Source organism: Schistocerca cancellata, chromosome 3, assembly GCF_023864275.1.
Source record: "Schistocerca cancellata isolate TAMUIC-IGC-003103 chromosome 3, iqSchCanc2.1, whole genome shotgun sequence".
Classification (NCBI taxonomy): Eukaryota; Metazoa; Arthropoda; class Insecta; order Orthoptera; family Acrididae; genus Schistocerca; species Schistocerca cancellata.
In genome coordinates this window covers 634444815-634453106 of record NC_064628.1, presented here as the reverse complement: position 1 = coordinate 634453106, position 8292 = coordinate 634444815, and the positions used below count along the sequence as shown (strand labels likewise).

Sequence of the window (8292 nt, the reverse complement as noted above, 5' to 3'; positions counted from 1 at the left end):
TGGCAAAGGAGCACGAGGATGTAAAGAGCAACTGATAATAGATACAGAGGTGACATATCAAGCTAAATCTAAACATACATTGATTACCAAAAAGTTTTTGATAGTGTACCCCACTCATGGTTACTACAGATATTGGAAATATACAAAGTAGATCCTAAATTGATACAGTTCCTAAACATAGTAACGAGAAACTGGAAAACCACACTTAATATCCAAACAAATTCAGATAATATCACATCACAGCCAATACAGATTAAGTGTGGAATATACCAAGGAGACTTATTAAGTCCTTTCTGGTTCTGTCTCGCTCTGAACCCACTATCCAACATGCTAAATAATACAAATTACGGATATAATATTACTGGAACAAACCCACACAAAATCATACATTTCCTATACGTGGATGATCTAAAACTACTGGCAGCAACCAATAAACAACTCAACCAATTACTAAAGATAACAGAAGTATTCAGCAATGATATAAATATGGCTTTTGGAACAGACAAATGTAAGAAAAATAGCATAGTCAAGGGAAAACACACTAAACAAGAAGATTACATATTGAATAACCACAGTTACTCCATAGAAGCGATGGAAAAAACAGATGCCTATAAATATCTAGGATACAGACAAAAAATAGGAATAGATAATACAAATATTAAAGAAGAACTAAAAGAAAAATATAGACAAAGACTAACAAAAATACTGAAAACAGAATTGACAGCAAGAAACAAGACAAAAGCTATAAATACTTATGCTATACCAATATTGACCTACTCATTTGGAGTAGTGAAATGGAGTAACACAGACCTAGAAGCACTCAATACACTTACACGTTCACAATGCCACAAATATAGAATACATCACATACATTCAGCAACAGAAAGATTCACATTAAGCAGAAAGGAAGGAGGAAGGGGATTCATCGACATAAAAAACCTACATTATGGACAGGTAGACAATTTAAGAAAATTCTTTCTAGAACGAGCAGAAACTAGCAAAATACACAAAGCAATCACTCATATAAATACATCGGCTACACCACTGCAATTTCATAACCACTTCTAGAATCCTTTAGATCACAGATACGAAGAAATTAAATTGGAAAAAGAAAACACTACATGGCAAGCACCCGTATCATCTAACACAGCCACACATCGATCAAGACGCATCCAACGCATGGCTAAGAAAAGGCAATATATACAGTGAGACGGAAGGATTCATGATTGCAATACAGGATCAAACAATAAACACCAGATATTACAGCAAGCATATTATTAAAGATCCCAATACCACAACAGATAAATGCAGACTTTGCAAACAACAAATAGAAACAGTAGATCACATCACAAGTGGATGTACAATACTAGCAAACACAGAATACCCCAGAAGACATGACAATGTAGCAAAAATTATACATCAACAACTTGCCATAAAACATAAAATAATAAAACAACACGTTCCCACATACAAGTATGCACCACAAAATGTACTGGAGAATGATGAATACAAATTATACTGGAACAGAACCATTATAACAGATAAAACAACACCACATAACAAACCTGACATCATACTCACCAATAAAAAGAAGAAATTAACACAAGTAATCGAAATATCCATACCCAATACAACAAATATACAGAAGAAAACAGGAGAAAAAATTGAAAACTACATCCAACTGGCTGAGGAAGTCAAGGACATGTGGCATCAGGATAAAGTTGACATTATACCGATTATACTATCAACTACAGGAGTCATACCACACAATATCCACCAGTACATCAATGCAATACAGCTACATCCAAACTTATATATACAACCACAGAAATCCGTAATTATTGATACATGTTCAATAACCCGAAAGTTCCTAAATACAATGTAACATATACTGTACAGTTAAAAAGGAAGTAACACTTGATGAAGGTCCGCGTCACTTTCCATTTTTAACCAGACCTAAGGTCTGAGAAAAATAGAAATAATAGTAATAATAATTCCCAGTACTTATGTGGAAAATCATTGGCATTGTTATAGCCACATAAGGCCTTCAACCATACATCATTACACCATTTATCAGAATATTGGATTCTAATATTTTATTCAGCTTTGGAGCAACATCCATCTCAGTGTAATTAGGTGTGGCATAGTCAGAATGATGGATTTCAATATTTTATTCATCTCAGCATCAATAAAACAGCCATTCATATCTCACATTCAGATTAATGGTTTTTAATATTTTATCCAACTCAGCATAAGCATCAGTCTAAAAGTGAGCAGGTGTGGCATCAACCCATGCAGACCTCACAACACTGCCATCGACAGCACCTAGAACAGAAACAACAACATCTTATAAGTAATGCACAGATGTATGAATTAATATTAATAAACATCAGTTACGACTGCTACATAAGAATGCAGTCCTTAGTAATAGGAGTGCCTCCTTGTGTGGAGTTTTGTTCATTCTATCCTATGGTGCATCTCTATAATTGTAGCAAATCTCCCAGAATGAAAACTAATAATATTTCATGAGCACCACATGCACATGTATAGCACTCTTATGTGAAATATAATGCACATATTTAGGCCTCTGTCACATCCTATCACATTAGGGATGTGATCAAGCTACGTATTTCTATAAAAAAGACGTTGTATAAATAACGTGCACACATAAAGAGGGTTCATAAGTATTTCTATTCGTACTCACCTTAATATGTCACTGCTGTTCCAGTTGGAGAAGGCTCTGCGATAGTGACAGACTGCATATCTTCTGCTCTGATCACTTCAATCTCATTGAAAAATTCTCTAAGAGAGAGAGAAAAAAACATGATGTTCAATAACCAGATTATTATTCACACAAACAGAAAGAGAGAGAGAGAGGTCTATGCAATATTCACAGTATTCGCCTGTTAAAGGTATTGGAAGCCAACCGCCATCCTCTGAAGCACCCATTACCAGTCAGGTCCACTAGATGTTCTAATTCACTGTTTTCCATTACGACTGAGTTGTGTTCCCATTTACTTAATATCAGAGATGCTTTCCAGTTCCTACTGTGGTATCATCATCCATGGCACTGCTTTTCATCTTTTCAGATGTTATTTCGTTACAGAATGGCACTCAAGTAATGTCTTGAAACAAAGTGCCTCTTTTTTTATAGGCAGTTGGATCCCATCTCCATAGTTGCAAGTCGGAACCTATAGAGATAAGAGTAACACATGCAGTCACTGGTGAGATTGCAGAGCATTGATCAACTCTGTTATCTTGCTGGCAGTGGCAGTGATCAAATAAAAGTATATTAGTGTTGGTGGGTCTGACAGCATATCGCTGTCTTATCATATTCCACCTCCCACATATGGGGTGATGACTACCACTCACTGTGTCAGTATGAGGACCAAACTCAAGGCTGTCATACCGCTGTGTTTGTTGTGAACCAGATAATGATGTCATGCCATGTGCCCTGTTTGTGTCAACTGGCACACAACTCATGGCCCCCACCACAGCTAAGAGCAGCCAGCCTGTTCTGTGGAGGTTGAACAGCATGCTGCGGTCACAACCGACCTGCTCTGTGCAGTTGTGCCTCCTTAAGTATAGAAATACAGTTTTTAAGACTGAACATTTCCCATATGAAGTATGTATCTTGGTTTTCATATCAAATGATCGGAATTTTTCTACAGTCGACTATCGTTGGTTCCAGCATCATATAATAAGAGACATCTAAAATTATATCTCCCATCCTTGACAATTTGCACTGGCATTATGTGATGAATACTTATCTGAAACTGTATGTCGTGGAGGAACTGAATATATAAAAAGTTTATTGGTACTGCAACTTAAATGCATTTGTACACCATCTGAAGTACACAAAAAACCATTTCTGCCCTCTTCAGCATACTTTACATTGACTCTTTGAGTAGATGGACATCCATACATTTCAGGGTTCCAAACAACCATGTCCTATGTTCTTGATCATTTCACGAATCCATGACATCTTCTCACAGCCCTTGACATAAACGATGCTGGCTGTGCGATCAAAGTTTTTTAAATCAATGTCACCATATTTTCGTATGCCATCTCATCAACATTCTATCATTTTAATGGTGTAAGCGCATTAACCATGCCACAGTATTATGGTGCACATCACTGTTATAACCAGTTGAGATAAGTCAACGATTGTGGAAAATGTTATTAATACACATCCATTGTTGGTGAATGTGACAAACGCTGCATCCTTAAACACAAGTTGTCCACACTCCTCATAAATGCCTTGTGTGTCCCTTGTGACGTTTACACTTTGAGGTGTCATCATGAAATGTCACAGATTTGAAGCAGCAGCTCTACACTCATGGTAATCACTTTATAATCCGTGGGGAATAATTTATCACACAATTGTGCAGTAGTAATGCATATGCTACTGTGTTTGAGGCGAAATTAGTTGATGATCCAAATTCGATACAGATGTCTATCAGTACCAGCTTCACGCTTTCGTTTTGCTTTGAGCAGTCAATCATGACAATGGTTGCTAATTCTTTGAACTGCTGAGAGTTGAGAATGTATCCAAGTTCATTGCTGTCATAGTAAGAAGAGCAAAGCCTCTTGTACATGTCACACAATAGACTTATATTGTTATTACCCCAGTCACACTGTAGATTATCATAAGGATAGAATACACAATTCAAGTATATTCTAGTATTGGTTAGAATACGGTTGTTGAATACGCTAGAATCCGTTTTTTCATTTCTGCTTCTATCTGTTTGCAGAGCCAGAATAATATATCTGTGTATCGCTAGCAGAACTGTTGTTTTAATTGTTCATGTTTGCGTGGACGTCTTCAATAGAACTGGATATTTGTACAGCTAACATGGACAGAAATTTAATGGAAATTTGACACCTGAACTCCATGCACAGAGAATTTTCAGACGCTCCTCGTCTGTTACAGGAAGATGGGGCATCTTCCATACCAAAGCATCAAACATAATTTTATTCAATTCTTACACTCCCTGAATCTATGCGTTATTATCTGTAGTACTTCAAACTAGAATCAGTTCTTGTTTAGCATTCAAGATGATATGTCAATTATACTCAAAGAAAACCATATACTCAAAGAAAACCATAATCATTTTGTGCAGGATACATACACTAATGTGATCCATCCTGCATTTTGTAGACCATTCAAGTCCAAAGTTGAGGCAGAAACATTTTTTTGTAGAGTCGATGTGATTCCAACATTCCTTGTGCAGTCGACTTCGACACTACTAAGTTAGTATCTTATTTCTTGAAACAGGAAGGCAAATGCATTACATGTATATTATGATGCTGTTGCTGGAGAGCTTTCAACCTTTTTCATAAATGTTCCTTCCATATTTACGAAATTGTCGCTCAGAATTGTTAAATCATCTTGGTGTTGAATACAAATCCTTATCTCAAAATTATTATTAAATTTTACTGAAGCAAAAGGTTGATGAGAGAAATACTCCTGGTAAGTAATCCACTCATCATATTGAATTGGGGCCATTGTATCAGGTAGTGTCATTGTGAATGTTCAATCATGTCGATTTCAGAAACTCATAACTCTCCTGCGTTATCACGTTGTCTTGCCGTGAACAGGTGTACTGACGGGGGTGTGTGCATCGGTTTCATACTTCATACCCATGCTGTTACTGCTTCAGGTGAACACATACTGCAATTTCCTCTCCTCCAAAATAGACTGTATCCATTATATTCAACTCGAGTAGTCTAATGTCTGAACAGTTAATAGGAGGTATATTGAATTCCTGGATACTACAGTGTCAAGGAATCTGTAGACTGTTTGTATTAATCGGTCATTGGGACACGAATTTGTTGTGATATTACACTCGACACCGATCGTGCTAACTCGTAGAATGTTCACTGCTTCATCCAACTCAAACATTTTATCAGGATTGTTCTCCAGAACATAAGTCCTTGAGAAGGCCAGTAGTGGTCCTATTGAACCTTCTCAGCTAGTCTATTGTCTGTTTTGTCGTTTTCATCTCTGTTTTAAATACGTTAATGTACACACCTAAGTCAAACCCTTTTACAGACCGTTTTATAACTGCATTTGGATCATCAGTATCGTACGTGCTGGGGGGAGGGGGGTGGGGGTTCCGCAGCTTTACCACTTCTTAAATGTAGTCTGTTCACTTCAGCGATATTAAGTATGTTGTTGAATGATTCGAGACTGATCTATTCAAAACTCCACTCTTCGTTGCTCAGCTCTATTGGTGAAAAGTAATTCACACTTAATACTAATGATCTATCTTTTAACGTTAGAGTGTATGACAGCCCATGTGAAACTCAACTGTTGCAATGAGATGCATGATGCTTTTTGTTATGAGATTTTCAAGAGGAACATTAGGCAGAAATGTTCCCAGATGTATGAATATAAGTCTGGGTAGCGTCGAAAATTGCAGTACACACATGTTAGCAAAGAAGTTGTCCAGTTCTTTGGGCGGCTGTAAATCCGCATATCAGCCAAAGTGATACAGGTTATCTCTCACTCCCTCTCTTTTTTTTTAAACACACGCAACTCGGCTGGTTCCAGACCTTTCTGCAACATCTAAATTTATAATCCTACACTCTTTGGATCCACATCATCTATGGCAACATATTACACATAAACACTCCATGAACTCTTGGGAATTTGAGTTTTTTTACAAATTTAAACAGACCTGTATTTTTAAGTGACCTGTCCAGTTGTATAGCTAGGGGACTTTTTTCATAAACAGGCCATGTACTTTCTTGTATAGTTTTAAATACAGTAGTTTTCCAACTGCGTCAGACTCCATTATTCTGTAATGCCTTTTTCCCTCTTGTTGTTGCTGCTCTGCATTTTGTGAGTTCTTGACTGTTTGGGATATGGCCACCACCGCTCCTGATAAAGGAATCAATAGCAGATAGACCTGCAAGTGCTGGAACTGGGAATAGGACAATTCCACCAGATGTCTTAGGGATTGGTAGAATCCTAGGCATTTTAAAACGTCTTCTTCTTACTCCTTTCTGCTTCAAGGCACTTTTACCTACCGCCACCGCTGACAGGATGCATTTTTTTAAACATCCCACAGGTTTTTCTCCTGTTCTTTAGTGTACAACAAGCTGCGCCCATAACTTGTCAGAAATTTATCCCAGCACTCAATTTAAGTTTGGCAAGCTTGCTGCAATACGAAGTCCTACGTCTCTGTCTCTCCTTTGACGCATTTACTTATTAGCCTTTTCAGCTAAAATTCGTTTGGATTTGGTGCATTCTGCCAAACCTTGATTTGAAGCTATTGCTAAATCACGTTACTTGCAGGCCTTGTCTAGTAGATTAATCCCTCACACAAGGAGACATTTTTTCAGCCTCATTCTACGTTTATTTTAACTGTTTAGAGGAATGTGCAATTCAACTCATAACTTAACCTCTGCAACCAGCTCTGATGCACTTCCCAGCAGTCATGTTAAGCTACTGCACTGTTTGTAGTTTGCGCACTCTGTTATATACAAAATTGTGATCATTCAACAAACTGATGTGTGATGCTGGAAAGCGTTGTTCCATTGATGCATTATGACATGCTCTATGAGATATATGCTCAGCTCATAGATGTTCTGTAGATCTACTGTGTAAAAATTCTCAGCAATTTCTTCACCTTTTACTCTTCTTTTGGATTTGTACATTGCAGTTTGGGTAATGTAAATACCTCTTTTGACCAGTTCAACATGGAATATTTCTCAAGTGCACTCTTGTGGTTTTAAATATACACCAAATCACCTACCTTGAATTCTGCTTGCATGGATCCACCATTTTAATATGACTGTCTACTGCATTTAGAACCTTATTAGCATGAACATCAATTGGCTTCATTTTAATCAGTGATGTTTGGTTCGCCTATAGTGTCCAGTGATTTGTGGAGAGTACCTAGATATTTGTATGAACCATGAAGATTAAATGTTGTACATGTCGTTCATTATCTTTCTGTTCAAACTCTCAAGAATACTCACCTTCATGTGGTAGAATGTCGAATAGTGTTTTATTCCATTCCAACTGGAATTCGATAGTAGGAAAAGGAATAGAAAGAAAAGTAGTAGGTGAATATGGAATGCGGAAATGAATGAAAGAGGAAGCCACCTGGTAGAATTCTGCATAGATAATAACTTAATCATAGCTAACACTTGCTTTAAGAAACATGAAAGAAGGTTATGTACGTGGAAGAGGCCTGAAGACACTGGAAGGTTTCAGATAGATTATATAATTGGTAAGACAGAGATTTAAGAACGAGGTTTTAAATTGTAAGACTTTTCCAT

The 8292-nt window shown here is 37.1% G+C and overlaps 1 long non-coding RNA gene across 2 annotated transcripts in view; it reads right to left on the bottom strand.

The window, feature by feature from the left end:
- Nucleotides 1-2184: 2184 nt before the first annotated feature.
- The window catches only part of LOC126176886 (uncharacterized), a 60857-nt gene continuing 54749 nt past the window's right edge, over nucleotides 2185-8292 (bottom strand). The window contains exons 1-3 of one of the 2 annotated variants that reach the window (XR_007535686.1): nucleotides 2895-3137; nucleotides 2705-2802; nucleotides 2185-2325 (exon numbers count right to left, since the gene is read on the bottom strand). This is a non-coding gene — a long non-coding RNA (uncharacterized LOC126176886). Of the gene's footprint in view, nucleotides 2326-2704; nucleotides 2803-2894; nucleotides 3138-8292 lie in introns of those variants that run through there. The other variant, XR_007535685.1, reaches the window with a different exon arrangement.